The sequence below is a fragment of the Myotis myotis genome, unplaced genomic scaffold (assembly GCF_014108235.1).
Source record: "Myotis myotis isolate mMyoMyo1 unplaced genomic scaffold, mMyoMyo1.p scaffold_m19_p_15, whole genome shotgun sequence".
In the NCBI taxonomy this organism is placed as follows: Eukaryota; Metazoa; Chordata; class Mammalia; order Chiroptera; family Vespertilionidae; genus Myotis; species Myotis myotis.
The window spans coordinates 50,311,367-50,327,548 of record NW_023416319.1 but is presented as its reverse complement, the minus strand read 5'-3'; positions in this window follow the sequence as shown (position 1 = coordinate 50,327,548).

Sequence of the window (16,182 nt, the reverse complement as noted above, 5' to 3'; positions counted from 1 at the left end):
TACCTTGGTTAAAAACAAATACTTTGCAAATATTATTTAAAATAATTTTTAAAACTCCCATATTTTTTTTTTACTCTACTAATTGAGTGAGTAAATCAAGTTTAAAATAAATATCTTTCAAAAATTGCCCTAGCCAGTTTGGCTCAGTGGATAGAGCCATGGCCTGAGGACCAAAGGGTTCTGGGTTTGATTACAGTCAAGGGCACATACCTTAGTTGCAGGTTCCTCCCCAGCCCAGGCCCAGGTTGGGGCTCATGCAGGAGGCAACCATTCTATGTGTTTCTCTAACATTGATATTTCTCTTGGTCTTTCCCTCCTTCTTCTATTCTCCCTAAAAATCAATGGAGCCCTGACTGGTTTAGCTCAGTGGATAGAGCGTTGGCCTGCGGACTGAAAGGTCCCAAGTTCGATTTCGGTCAAGGGCATGTACCTTGGTTGCGGGCACATCCCCGGTGGGAGGTGTGCAGGAGGCAGCTGATCGATGTTTCTCTCTCATCAATGTTTCTGACTCTCTATCCTTCTCCCTTCCTCTCTGTAAAAACATCAATAAAATATATTTTTTAAAAAAATCAATGGAAAAATATCCTGGAGTGAGGATTAACAAAACAACAACAACACAAGTCACATAACTAGTAAGTGTTTAGATTATGAACCAGTGAGTCTAATTACTATACATGTGGGTTGCAAAATTCACAGTATGCATAAAAATTACCTATTTGTTCAAAATGCTTATTTTCAGAGCCCTGCAATACAGATTCTGCTATGGCAGGGCCTGGAATATGCATTATAAAAATTTTCTAATGAACTTGACAAGTGTATGAAATTAAAAATGCTATATTACCCTATGACTAAGCATTACTTAGATATTAAAATTAGACAAAGATAAGGATAATTTATTAATTACAATACATATAATTATATACATAAAACACTATATATTATTCTCACAAAACAAAAGGGTTTCCAATATCTATTAAATCTATTATGATTAAGTAGAGTTGCTTAAAAAATAATATTACCCACACCCGTCTGAACAGCACCCTTGGCCATTCCCATTGCTCCAGTGAGGCCAGCGGACACTGTGTCTTTGGTGCCAGTGAGGACTGTCTTAGAAGTGTCCACGCCAGTTTGGATGGCACCCTTAGCCACACCCACTGCCCCGGTGAGGCCAGAGGACACTGTGTCTTTGGTGCCAGTCAGGACTGTCTTGGTGGTGTCCAGGCCCCCCTGTACAGCCCCTGTCGCCATGTTCACAGCACCAGTCACTCCACTGCAGATGGTGTTCTTGGTGTCAGTCAGCACCATCTTGGTGGTATCCACACCAGTCTGAAAGGTCCCTTTGGCTATATCCACTGTCCCTGCGACCCCACTGGCCACAGCCTCCTTGGTTCCAGTGTGCTCAGGTTGGGACATGCCAAGAGCTCCCTGAAGCACACCTTTAGCTGAGTCTGTCACGTTGGCCACTCCGGAGGAGATGGCATCTTTCGTTTTGGTCATCGTGGAGCACACCTGGTCCTTCACCCCAGAGATCATCTGATGAGAAAGGACATGTGTGGTCAAGAGCAGAGCTGGGAGGCAGACTTCTGCCAGCCTGATTCCTGATGGGCCTGGTAAGTGGTATCTGTCACCCAGAGGCCCTGCCTCCTTCTTCCCACCCGCAGGCACCCATGGCCTTCAGGACACAGCCTTCACAAGCCCATCACTACGTCACATCACTCCTCTGATCCAATAGGTCCCCTGCTGACAGCGGGTCCCTAACACCTCTGCAACCCTTGACAAGGTGCCTTGGTGGTATCCATGCCTTAGGCTCAGCAAGCCATTGAATTATGTTTTTTTGTTCTTTTTTTAGCAGAATTTGAGCCTGGTTTCCCCATTACAGTGGGGAGACCAAATTGTTCATTAAAATGAATGTATTCAACTAAAAAAAAAATATATTACAAGGGATCTGCCCCCCTATATTTTAGAGGGGTGGGACAACACAGTACTGGAAATCTTGTTGGCCACATGATGTCAATTTTGCCATAGAAGTAAAACAAAGGAATTCTCAAAAACAGGTCCATTCCTCAAAGGCTTTTAATTATGGAATTAAAGAAATGTTCCCAGTTGTTTACTGAAGTCTATTTTTCTCTCCTGTGCATGGCATAAAGGATGTATATCTTATCCTGTTTTGTCCAGTGGTCTTGTCTTCTTCCACATTGGTGCTATGCCTTTAAAAAATAGTGCATGCTTCTGTATACAATCTAATTTGTTCCCCAATTATTTTTATCCATTTATTTTAATGAATTAGTTTTCTTTTATAACACGTAATGCAGCATAAATAATATGCGTATATTTGCTTGATGACCACCTTCATTCTGACTATAAGGATAATATTGGTAGTATTTTCCTTGATATTCTTAGGACCTACCGGAGGCTTTTCCAAGTCATAATGATACGGAATTTTTAGACTGAAACATGCAGTGTTCCCCTGGACTGAAACCGGGATCCTTTGTCTGCCGGAGTCGAAGAATGAATCCATGGACAGAAGGTGGTACAGCAAAGGTGGAAATTTATTAAAGAACAAGTTCAGACTCCCACGTGGGAAGGGGGAATAGTCCCACAGAATGGACTCCCACGTAGGGAGGGGGAAAGGGTCCCACTGAGTTCCTTTTCCCTGTGGCTTATAAAGGCTGCATGCAGGTCCTTGTGTCTTGATATCCCCTCTGATTGTTTCCTGTTTCCTTGGACTGGTTACTATAGTATCATGAGCTCAAAGGTTGAACCTCACCTGGGACATGTGAGCCCCTCTCCCTTCCTCATTGTTTTCCTATTCCCTTTGGGTTTTCTTCTTCTCCTTCTGGATGACGGGCTTCCTTCCCTTTATTTTGTAAATATAAACCTTTTGCTGTTCCCAGCTCCCTCATTCTATGGAAATGTACCTGTTGCAGCTTTTCAGCTCCCCCATTCTATGGAAATATACCTTTTGCTGCTCTGTAGCCCTATGCTTCCTCCATGGTCCCCTTGATTTCTATAATTTCCTAAACCTGTCCTATTTTACCCATAAAATTCCTGTTTCAATAAAATTACAGAATTTCAGGCAGAGATTAACGAAAGGGCAGCACATTTGAGAATTTCAATGAATTCATTTCTAATTTTATTTTAATAATATGAGAATACAATTATACAATATCAATGAAATGAATGGCTAATTGGCTTTGAAAAATTATAATTTATTGGTGAACCACCAGAGAAACCTGCATTAAAATCAAGATAAAATAATGTATACCTACTACTACCTGTTATTTACTTTCCTTGAAGTTATACCTAACAAGATAAAAAATAAAAGATTTAAGTACTAAAAAGGAGACAAAATTTGCCACTATTTCTATTTGCTTCAATTATCCACCTAGAAAATCATTAGAATAAAATAAAAATTTACTTCAAGTCGTAAGTATTAAGAGTGATAGTATGCCGAGTAATGGCTCCAAACAAGTCCAGGTCCTAATCTTGGGAACCTGTGGGTGTTACCTTATATAACAAAAGTGATTTTGCCTGTGAGATTAAATTAAAGATATTGAGATAAGATTTTCCTGGATTATCTTCCTGGACCTAGATCCTAAATATAATCACAAACATTCTAATGAAACTGGGCTGCAGAGCATCAGAAGGTATATTTCCATAGAATAGGGAAGCTGAAAAGCTGCAACAGGTACATTTCCATAGAATGAGGGAGCTGGGAACAGCAAAAGGTCTATATTTACAAAATAAAAGGAAGGAGGGGAGGAAAACCTCACATGTCCCATGTGAGGTTGACCTTTGAGCTCAGAAGTTACTATAGTAACCAGTCCAAGGAAATAGTGACCAATCAGAGGGGATAGCAAGGCACCAAGATCTGGAGCCTTTATAAGCCATGGGGAAAAGGTACTCAGTGGGACTCTTTCCCCCTCCCTACATCTATCCTGTGATATTCTTTCCCCCTGTCCACGTGGGAATCTGTACTTGTTCTTCAATAAATTCCCACCTTTGCTATACCAGCTTCCATCCCTGGTTTTCATTCTTTGATTCCCATGGGCAAAGAGCTCGGGATCCAGCCTGCCCAGGGGAATACTCCGTGTTCCAGTACAAAAATTCCATTTCACTAATAAGGGGGAGGTTTTACTATAGAAAGAAGTAGATGATGTGCTGATGGGAGCAGAGGACACAGAAAGAGTTTAAGATGCTATGTTGCTGACTTTGAAGACAAAGGAGATTCTATGAGACAAGAGACAAGAAATACAGCTCTAGAACCTGGAAAGGCAGGAAAGGGATTCTCCTTTAGCGGGAAAAGGGAGCATGACTGGCCCTTCCGACCAGTGAAATCAGTTTTGGACTTCTGACCTCAGAAACGGTAAGAAAATAAATTTGTGTTGTTTTAAGCTACCATGTTTATGATAAATTCTTGCAGCAGCAATAGGGAACTAATATAAGAGAGGAAATTCCTCTCATAAGGTCTACAAAAAAAAGTCCATATTTTGGAATGAACTTTGACAGGTGTATGCTTTAAATAGCTTTTAAAAACATATCTAGAAATATAAAAGGAGATATACTCCAAAGTGAAATGGTGTTATTTTAAAAATCATTTAAAGCCTTAATTTCATTCCAATAAATATTTTCTAAATTTTTTTGTGTTAAATTTTTTTTTAAATATGCTGTTTTATATGGAAGAATAAATCTGGGAGAATGGGTATGAAAAAATTAGAAGAATAAATGGGGGAGAAAAGTGAGAATGGGAGTCTGGCTTACATTGACAAAAATGTTTTAAGCTAAAATAATTGTTCTCTGAAACACTGATTTCTTATAGTGCTATGTTGAAGCCAGAAGAGCATCTTTCTCAATAAAACCCAAATTTTAGAGGGCAGCCACAACCTCATTTATATATATAAACATTTAGCATCTGATAAATGTGACATTTCAAATAAAGGAGAAATTATGAATTATTCAGTAAATCATGCTGAGACAATTAGTTATCTCTGTGGAGAAATGATATACTCTATGCCAAAATAAATTCCAGAGAGATTAAAAAATGACATCTAAAAATGAAACAATAAGTACATAAAAAAACCTTTCTATAAATAAATTCAAGGGTAGAAATCATATTACAAATATTGGAATATTTGACTACTAGCAGTTATAAATATTTTTATCCCCAAAACTAGGCAAAATAAACATAAGTAAAATAAATAAAGCTTGAAAATATAACTAAAATTTGAACAAGAAGTTTCTTTTAATATAAGAAGAGTTTCCTTATATTAATAATAAACATATTAATACTCCAATGAAAATAGGTAAAGGACAGACACAGATTACTTAGTAAAGATATACAAATGCCCATTACACTTCAGGAAGAAAAGTTCAATCTCACTTAAAATATAAATGCAAATTATAAAAAATAAGGTTTTATTTTGCCTTCCACATAGGTAAAGATTGGGGGGAGAGAGTCATACACTGTGTAGTAATTATAAGTTTTAGTAGAATGAACATATTTTTATGTTGTAATAAGAATGTAAGGCAAAAACCAACACTGAAGGAGAAATTTCAAGAACTCTTTGCTCCCTTTCTTGACCGGGATAGTCATTTGTTTATTTGGCTAATGCATATGAGGCAAGTACTCCCTTCCAGGCAATGTGCTGGGATTCACAGGCAAGAGCCTCCACTCATTTTACAGGTGGATAAGTATATGCGGTTGGAGGGTGGAAGGTGAGTGTGATACCAGACCCATGTTCGGCTGTCTGCCACTGGAAAGCCAATAATCAAGAGACAGGGGCTGGTGAAAGGAAATAGGTTTATTCAAGAGCCAGCAGCTTGAGAAGATGGAGGACTCATCACAAAGACCATCTTAACAGTTGCAGATGGGCAGAAGGTTTTTGTAAAGAGGGAGGTGGGTTACAAGGGGAGAGAGGCAAGCAAAGTCATATTCACAACCCAGTGTGCGAAGCACAGGGGCTGGGAGTGGTGATGGTGGTGGCATGGAGAACATGGCTTATGGAGATAGAGAAGCCCTATGACAAGGGGGCCAGAGAACAGTCAATGGGAGGAAGTGCTCGGCTAAGGCTCAGAGTCCCTACAGACAAAAAGGAGCTTCTCAGTTAAGAAAGAAGGAGGAAGAGGGAATGGCAGGGAAGTGGAGAGGGGAAGCATGGCCCAAGGAGGGAGCTGCGATAGTTCAGTACCACTGACACATGGATGTGTGGGTACTAATAATGATGTGATCAGCTGGGACTCTCATGGAATTCTTCTTTGCTAAGTTGAGGAGATGGGGCTCTATTCTGTAACTCTTGGGGTTTCTCTGAATGTTTTCAGCAGAAGGTGTAAGATCTCGCAATCAAAGAGAGGAACGGAAACTGGATGAATTCTGGGTCTATTCCACCTGCAAGGAAAAGTTAAAAACATTCAGGAAAGTGCCTGGGCCTCTGCTGCTCTCTATGCTTCCATGTGTTTGCTCATGAATTGTCTACTGCACATGGTGGCTGAGCTCCCTGCACTCGCATTGAGCTGGCAAGCCCGCAGGAGGAACCTGAGAGCGTCAGTGCAGTCACTACCTGGGTGAGTGTAGGTTGAGGGAAGGAGGCAGGTAAGCAAACAGGTTGCAGGAGAGATTGACCTGCAACAGATGGATCTAGCTAAGGAGGAGATGTCAGCAAGGCTTTGTGGGATGAAGGCACAGAGACCTCACAATTATTACATATCCTTTGCTCTGATGGCTCTATGGCTCCATGTGTACAGTAACCAAAGGTAGAATCCACACAAGGAAGAGAGCCACACTGATCCACCTACGCCCTCACCCACAGCGGGGGGTCTTGAACTCCTTTGAGAAAGAGATGACTGTGAACTTTTTCTTCAGTTTCAGGTGCTCTGATATCTCAGGGCTTTAGCAAGTCAAACCCAGGTAGGACTGCACTAACATTTAAAAGGAATTCAATTTATAAAGGAATTCAATTGTTTTGTTCTTTTTAAAAATATCTTTTTGGGGGGAGGGGAAATCCAGTTTTTAATACCAGACAAGATACATTTGACTGTAATAATTCTCCAACTTCATTCCCTCCACAAGTAGACAGGCAGAAAAAGGAAAGAAAGGAAGGAGGAAGGAAGGAAGGAAGGAGGAAGGAAGGACGGAAGAAAGAACGACAGAAGGAAGGAAGAAGGTAGGAGGAAGAAGGAAGGAAGAGTGGATGGGAAGAGGGGTCTGAAGGGAGAAGAAGAAAGGAACCAGCGAGAGAAGTAAGAGAGACAGCCCCAGAGTCACCTGTGAACAATTGGGTACTTGTGCTCAGTCCTGTGGCTGTGGGATGAGGACGATGGGAGTGCAGCTGAATGGGGCCTCAGCCCTGGAGCTGCCAGAGCTGGGACATCAAGATAAGAGGCCTGAGCAGTGGTCCTCACAGCTCTCTGGAATAATGCAGTTCTCTCTGCGTGTTGTGCTGAATCTTGTTAAAGACCATTTTAATACCTCTTTATAGGAACAAAATATCTTGCTCTTTACAAAGAAAAGAAAAAGTCCCTCCCAACCTCACCCATTTGTCAACTGGTTTGTGTCTGAGAGGGAAGTGGGGTGGGTTGGGGAGGGGGCTCAGGAGGATGCAGAGGGGCGGGGCCACAGAGGAGAAGGAGAACAGGTTCGCCTCACTTCGGTTCCTGAGCTCCCTGCGCTTGCTCTGCACTGTGATGCGGCCACAGCCTAGAGACCTCCCAGGGGAGTTCCTGCTCCCTCACTCTGTGAACAGGGCCAGCCCCTTGACATTTCCACAGGAGCATCCGGATCATGCTCACATAGAGACAGTGACATTTCGCAAGTTCATCAAAAGGCAAACTCTGCAACCCCTAGTTCTTTCCAGAAGCAATATGCAGTTTTCTCTGAACAGCCCAAATCTAAGAGAGACTGACAGAAAATGAACCAATATTTCTCGTCAGAAAGGTGAAGAATTAACCCATGCCTTTATTGATTGCCTCTCACCCATGGAGCTTTCATCTGCTAGCTGGAAGAGATCTCTTACTTCATGAAACCTAAAGAGTTCTCTAACCCTTAGTGCCACTTACTACTTTCCTTTTCAGTCTTGTGTTACATGTGTAATCCCAGGTGCACAGATCAGGGCCCACCTAAAAGCAGAATGCGCATTTAGCCAGGGTGTTGAAAACAACTTGATGCAGCAACGAGTACAGAGGCATGGACAGGGTTAAGGAAACCAGCAAGTGACATTGAGGCACACAGGGAGTAACTACAGCCAGAGCCATTACCACTCTATACCTGAAGGGCAAGGGCAGGAAATGGAGTAATTAGATTCAGGTGAGAGCGAGAGCTACTGAAAGGACTGCTTATTTTCAGTGGTGGCCATACAGCCTCGTAATCGTTGTCAGAAACAGGTGCTTGGACCACGAGGATTTGTGTGTATGTGCGTGGGTGGTGTGGCGTGGTAAATACCCTGAACTCTTTCTCTTTATGACCTCTGATTTCCTGCTAGACTAGAGCAAAGATGGGTAGAGAATGGACCAGGCATAGAGGTTGGCAGACCTTCAAGTGTATTCCATTAATGCATGGGCTAGGTTAAAAATCCATAAGCAGCCCTAGCTGGTTTGGCTCAGTGGAAAGAGCCGGCCTTCGGACTGAAGGGTCCCAGGTTCAATTACAGTCAAGGGCACATGCCCGGGTTTCAGGCTTGATCCCCAATAGGGAGTGTGCAGGAGGCAGCCGATCAATGATTCTCATCATTGATGTTTCTCCCTCTCCCTTCCTCTCTGAAATCAATAAAAATATATTTTTTTAAAAACCCGTAAGCAAATTCTCTTTTCTGCTAACAAGTTAAGCTCACTTGCTCAGCCAATGGGGGAGTACCAAGAGTAGGGAGAAAAGAAAACACAGCCTTTTGTGTGGCTATTGAGAACTATGATCACATTATTGTAACTATATAATTATGATCCTACTCCCATTATTAAAGAAGAGATCTTTTCTTAATTTATTTCTGTATCTAATCCATATATCCCTGTCTACAATCCATGGTCAGAGGGAGTACTTTCAAATATTTGTATTTGAAATTAGAAGAAACTCCTAATGTAGCATCAGTAAGAGCACCTATCAACCAGTACATCTTCTTGGAAATATTTCTCTAGTGCATAATATTTGTTGAGCTCATATGCCAATCAAATTCTGTTGGAACCTTTTGATGGTAGGGTAAGGTTTGTTAAAGAAGGCTATGCGCTGGAACCGGTTTGGCTCAGTGGATAGAGCGTCGGCCTGCGGACTGAAAGGTCCCAGGTTCGATTCCGGTCAAGGGCATGTACCTGGGTTGCGGGCATATCCCCAGTAGGAGATGTGCAGGAGGCAGCTGATCGATGTTTCTCTCTCATTGGCGTTTCTAACTCTCTGTCTCTCTCCCTTCCTCTCTGTAAAAAATCAATAAAATATATTTTTTTTAAAAAAAAGAAGACTATGAAGGACACTTGAATCCTTGTAAGTGTGAGGACAAATTCAAGCTGAGTGGAACATAATGCATATGAAATCAGCAAAAAATGAAAGCCCACCATGGAAACTGCTGAAATAAACTTATGAGAAATATAGATATGGATATTTACTTGTGAGAATAAGTCTCATATTTGTATCTGAGAAACAATCTTACTAATACTGTGTCATAAGCACTTTCATAGACAAAACCTTAATTAGAAAAGAAAGTTAATCATAAAAGACATATGTCCACAAACTCTGGAAGAAGTTGGGTATCACCCTTATTTTGATTGTTCTTAGGGAAAAAGAACTCACTAAATAATTTCAACCAGAGTAAGGATAGTGGGAAACTGAGGGGTGAAGCGAATAGTAAATGTAAATCTTGTCACACTCATAATCACTAGTAAACACAATTCATAAATATAAAATTATCCTTTGATCAGTGCGTGTTGCATAGGAACATGGGATTGCCTTACCCTGAACCCCAGCAAGCAGTTAGAAAAACAATGCGTCATTGACAAATAGGTTAACAGGGATAGCTAGGCTTGGAAGCAAAGGGTCATCTGGGTAAACAAAGACTATGCCAGGGTCATTACAAACACACTATGCCAGGGTCATTTGGGCAAATGCATCTGCTGTCACCAGAATAATGGTGTGTACGTATGAAAATGATTAGGCAGAAAAGACTGTATATTACTAGTGGAACATTCTAGTGTCTGAAGATGGCCTCAAAGCAAGCCTCCAGCCTGGGGACAGTTGTCACAGGTGGTGATATCTTATTGGATACCATTATTGATTCAGGAGCCACATGAAAATATGGGATAAAAACAGGTGGCCGCATGAGTGGTAAAGGTGTAGCTACTAAATGCTGGCCTCTCTGGCTGGGATGAATAATTGGTACTTCAGCACAAATTGATTAATATTCTGTCTCTCCCGCCTGGGGCCCATGAGTGTCTCACTTAAAAGGTCTCACTTAAAGAGAACGTCTATTTATATTCTAGTTTGATCTATCTTCATCAGCATTAGTGGAAGATCAAAGGCTGTGAAGCAAGGTTCATTTGGGTAGATGAAGTTGACTGCTCGTCACACATGACTCAGAAAACACGATGTACAGCCAGGCCTTAAAGAACGTCATTTCCATCAACAAAGTTTCACTACCAGGTTCATGAGATGCTTTAGGAGTGTAACTCTTGTTTATATGAGCAAAGTTATGGTAAAATTGGTTTCATTTTATGTCATTTCACCTAAAGTGCAGAACCTATCGACAAGTGAGGACTTACTGTGCCTAAAAAGTCTACTCCCTTCTGGGTCTATCTGAAATATTCGAGGCTGCTGGGTTCTTCGTGTTACTGGACTGCCCTGAAGACAGTCTGAGTGAGATCAGCTGTGTGAGAGACTGAGCACCGCAGTTGGCTTTAGGGCAGTGGCTCTCAACCTTGGCTGCACATTAGAATCACCTGGGAATCTTTATAAAATCCTGATTTCTGGGCCTCATTCTCCGGAAATTCTGTTTCTTTGTTAATGTTGTGGCCTCACCCCATAACAAAGAAACAGAATTTCCGGAGGATGAGGCCCAGAAATCAGGATTTTAAAAAGATTCCCAGGTGATTCTAATGTACAGCCAAGGTTGAGAACCACTGCTTTAGGGAGAAGTAAGTGTAGAATCAATTTTTAAAAATAAACTTATTTTGAGATAATTGTAGGTTTGCAGGCAGTTGTAAGAAACAACACAGAGAAATTCCATGTACGCTTTATCTAGTTTCTCCCAATGGTAACATTTTCCCAAAGCTATAACATCACAATCAGAATACTGACATGGTACAAATCCCGTTCATATTTCTTCAGTTTTACTTGCACTTGTTTGTGTATTTGTGTGTATGTGCGCATTTAGTCCTATGCAAGTTTTTAAAAGTATTTGGTCATTTTATTTATTATCATTATTATTTTTAAATAATTCTTTATTGTTGAAAGTATTACATATGTCCCCCCTTTTTCCCCATTAACCCTCTACAGCTCACCCCCGCCTCCACCCCAGGCCCTCACTGCCCATTGTCTGTGGCCATGGGCCCTGAATATATGCATACAAGGTCCTTGGTTGATTATTTCCCACCCACCCATCCTTCCCTGCCTTTTATTTTTTTAATCACATGTATAGGTTTGTTGTATTCACCATCATAGTCAGGATGCAGAGCAATTCCGCCACCACAAGATCCGGCCTCTCCTCCCTCTTTTATAGCCAAACCAACGTTCCTTCTTCAACCCCCTCCACTCTCACTCCTAAGTTCTGGCAACCAATACTTTTTTTTTCTCCATTCATAAAATGTTATTTCAAAATTCTTATGTAAATGGAATCATACACTATGCATCTTTTGAAATTCACTTTTCCCCCCACTCAGCATAATTCTCTGGATTTCATCCAAGTTGTGTGAAATGTATAGTTGGTTCTCTTTTATTGCTGACAAGTCTTCCATGCTGTGGATGTATTGCCATTTGCTTAATCATTCACCCATTCAAAGACATCTGGGTTGTGTCCAGGCTGTGGCTATTACAAATAAAGCTTTTCTGAACATTGATATACAAGTTTTTATGTAAACACAAGTTTTTACTGGGGATATATGACCAAGTATTCAATTACTAGATCATGTAGTAGTTGCATATGTACTTTCAAAAGCAATTGCCAAATTTTTTTCCAGAGAGGTCAAACTGTTTTATATTCCCACCAGCAATGTATGAACCTTTCTTCAGGCCTCCAGGAGTGCAACTGCTAAGCTGTAGGTAGTTGCATGTTTTTTGTTATTTTTTTAATATCCCGAGGATATTTTTCCATTGATTTTTAGAAAGAGTGGAAGAGAGAGGGAAAGACGGAGAGAAATATTGATGTGAGAGAAACACATCTATTGGTTGCCTTCTGCCTGGCCCTGGGGAGGAGCTGGTAACCAATATATATGCCCTTGACCTGAATCAAACCCGGGACCTTTTGGTCTACAGGCCGAGGCTCTGCCCACTGAGCCAACTGACTAGGGTAGAGGTTGCATGTTTAGTTTTATAAGAGGGAGAATTTTCATGCCAATTAGCAAAGTATTAGTGATCCAGTTTATCCATGTACTTGCCAGTATTTGGTGTTGTTACTATTTTTTATTTTAACCATTTTGATGGATGGGTAGTAATATTGTGATTTTAATTTACATTTCTCTGATGGTTAATAATCGTGAATATCTTGCCATTTGATTATTTTTCAGCTGACTATCCTCTTTGTTGAAATATTTGTGCATGCCTTTTGCACATTTTTTAATTGGATTGAGTCTGGAGGGTTCTTTATGTTTTCCAGAAATGGTCATATATGTAGGCTGGCAAATATTGTCTTCCATTACACAGCTTATCTTTTCATCCTTTTAATAGGGTCTTTAGCATAATGAAAGTTTAAATTTTGATAAGGTTCCATTTATTAATTTTTCCTTTGATCATACTTTTGGTGTCAAGACTAAGAACTTTTCATCCTAGCTGGTTAGCTGAGTGGTTAGAGCATCAGCTTGGGCATTGAAGGTCCCAGGTTCAATTCTTGTCAAGGGCACATACCTCAGTTGCAGGCTCGATCCCCTGACCCTGTGGGAGGCAACCAAGCAATGTGCTGCTCTCACATGTGTTTCTCTCTCTGTCTCTCCCCTCCCTTCCACTTTCTCTAAAAACCAGTGGAAAAATATCCTTAGGTGAGGATTAACAAAACAAAATAAAAAGACTACTAACTTTTCACTTAGAAATAACTTCTGAAGATTTCTCCTTTTTTAAATATTGTTTTTTAGAGAGAGGAAGGGAGAAGAAAGAAACATTGATATGAGAATGAAACATCCACTGGCTGCCTCCTGCATGCCCCCCCACCAGGGATTGAGCCTACAACCTGGGCATGTATGTACCCTGACCAGGAATAGAATCAGCAATATTTTAAGCATGGGACAACGCCCAGCCAATGGAGCCACACCAGCCAGGGCTCTCCTATTTTTTTCACTGTATAGTTTTACATATTACATTTAAGTTCATGATCCATTTTGAAAATACTTTTTGTATAAAGGTGTAAGGTTTAAGTCATGGTTCTTTAGCTTACGGATGTTCAATTGCTCCAGCATCATTTTTTTTAAAGATTTTTTATTGATTTTTAAATTTTTAAAAAATTTATCTTTATTGTTGAAAGTATTACAGATATCCCCCTTTCTTGCCCCATTGATCACCTCCGCCCCACATCTGCCCCTTACCCCCAGGCCTACCACACTAGTGTCTGTGTCCGTGGGTTATGCATATAAGTTCTTTGGTTAATCTCTTCCCAACTCCCTGCCGCCCCCCCCCCTTTTTTTTTAGAGAGGAAAGGAGAGGAAGAGAGAGAGTGCGAGAAACATCGATCGGTTGCTTCCCATATGCACCCTGACTGAGGTAACTTGAAACTTGGGTCTGTGCCCTGACCAGGAATCAAACTAACAACCTGCTGAACCAACTGAGCCACACTGGCCAGGGCGCCTGGCATCATTTGTAAAGAAGGCCATCCTTCATTGAAATTTGCACCTTTATAAAAATCATTTGGGAATATTTGTGTGGGTCTATTTCTGCTTTTCCTTCTGTTCTGTTGATCTATATGTCTCCCCTCCCCCAAAGCCACACTGTCTTGTTTATCAGGGGTCCTCAAGCTTTTTAAACAGGGGGCCAGTTCACTGTCCCTCGGACCGTTGGAGGGCCAGACTATAGTTTTTAAAAAAACTATGAACAAATTCCTATGCACACAGCGGCAGCAAAAACACCCGGCGGGCGGGATAAATGTTTTTGGCAGGCCGCATGTGGCCCTCCGGCCTTGAGGACCCCTACGTGTAGCTAAATAGCAAGTATTTGAGTTAGAGTGATTTCTCTCATTATATTCATTTTTAAGATTGTTTTAGAAACCCTAGGGCCTTATTTTTAAAGAACTGAAGACCTTCTCCTCTGATAGGATGGCTCCCTCTGAATGGGGGATAGCCGTGAGTCTTATTTTGGGGATGTTGGCCTGAGTCTAGATAAGCCAAAATTTGTGTAGAGCTCATAAAACAGTTGTGGTCACTGCTACATGTTATGGTCTCAGAGATCCTGAGACAACATTCAGTCTCATAAGCAAGCCCATCGCAATTTGGAAAGCAATGGGGTAGCCAATGGAATTAAAGGAAAAAAGCAGAATCTGGGACTGGGGGGCGGGGGAAGAAAGGATTCTTTTCTTCTCTCCCTCCATCTTTCATCTCTGTTTACTTTTTATGTTAAACTCACATTTTGCTATTGCAAAGACACTTTCTCTATGGGGCTGTGTTAGGTGTCTGAGAGCAGACTGAAACTTACAAGCTTAGAATACTATGAACTCCTAATCAGAGAGAAATTGTTTACTCAATAATTCCAGAAGGAAAGTCCTGGGAAGGATCCTGATGATCTGGAATTCAGTTTTGAGACCATCCCTCAAACTATCCCTATGGAGAGAGGGCTGGAGTTTTCTATTAGGGATGGGAGGTGTGCCTGACATCACCGTGATTGACATGGAGAAACATATCCTAATGTAAGTGGGAGCTTAAACCTGCAACGTCTGGGGCCCTTTTTTCTTTGCAAAGAATGTCTTGAAAAATAATTTCTTTTCTTTAAAATATGAACCTTTACTTGACTAATACATGTCTCAAGTATTTTTACTATTTCTGGTGTGCCTTGAGACTTTCTATCTTGGTAACACCGTCTGCTCTGAGAGTGACTGGCCACATCACTCATCAACCCCTTTCCTGGACAGTAAACAGCCCACCACTAGGTATTAAGTAAAAGTTACAGGTAAGTCCTAGTTTAGATGATACTTGCTCACTGTGTTGACACTGGTCCTGGAGCCCAGATCAGGAAGGACCTGTTTGGCGGATGTGTAGCTAGAAGTGACAACACCTGCCATAGTGACCTTTAGAACTGCCCTCCAAGTCTGTCTCTGTGCGGATCAAACTCAGCCCTCCCAGAGCCAGTCTTTGCCTTCTCTGCTCTGTTGCATTAACATATCAACTTGTCCCGTCAGAGCCCAGCTCACTGCTGCATGCATGCTTCCATCAGAGCCAGCTCACTTTTCTCCTCTATATTCAGTCCTGTCAAAACTGCAAAATTCTCCCTCTGAATACTGTAAACACTTTTTTCTCTTTGTCTTTCATTATAGTCATTTGTACTCATGTCCCACACCATTCCCTACACCAGGGGTGGGCAAACTTTTTGACTCGAGGGCCACAATGTGTTCTTAAACTGGACCGGAGGGCCGGAACAAAAGCATGGATGGAGTGTTTGTGTGAACTAATATAAATTCAAAGTAAACATCATTACATAAAAGGGTACGGTCTTTTTTTTCAATAGTTTTATTCATTTCAAATGGGCCGGATCTGGCCCGCGGGCCATAGTTTGCCCACGGCTGCCCTACACACACACACACACACACACACACACACACACACACACACACACACTGTTCAGTTCCTTCCTAACATATTATCTTTCTAACAGCATGACGGATGTTTGAGGAGGAATCTATGGACTATTGTTTTTCTCTCATTTCTTTGGCGGTTCCTTGTCCATTTCTCACGGAAAGGTCCACTTTACATTTTGAACACGAGCACGAAGCCTGCCCAGGAGTGCTCCTCTAGCTCTCATGTGTGCAGACTATCAGGAGCATCTCATTTTCTCCCGTTATGCTGCCCTGGTATACTGTCTCACTT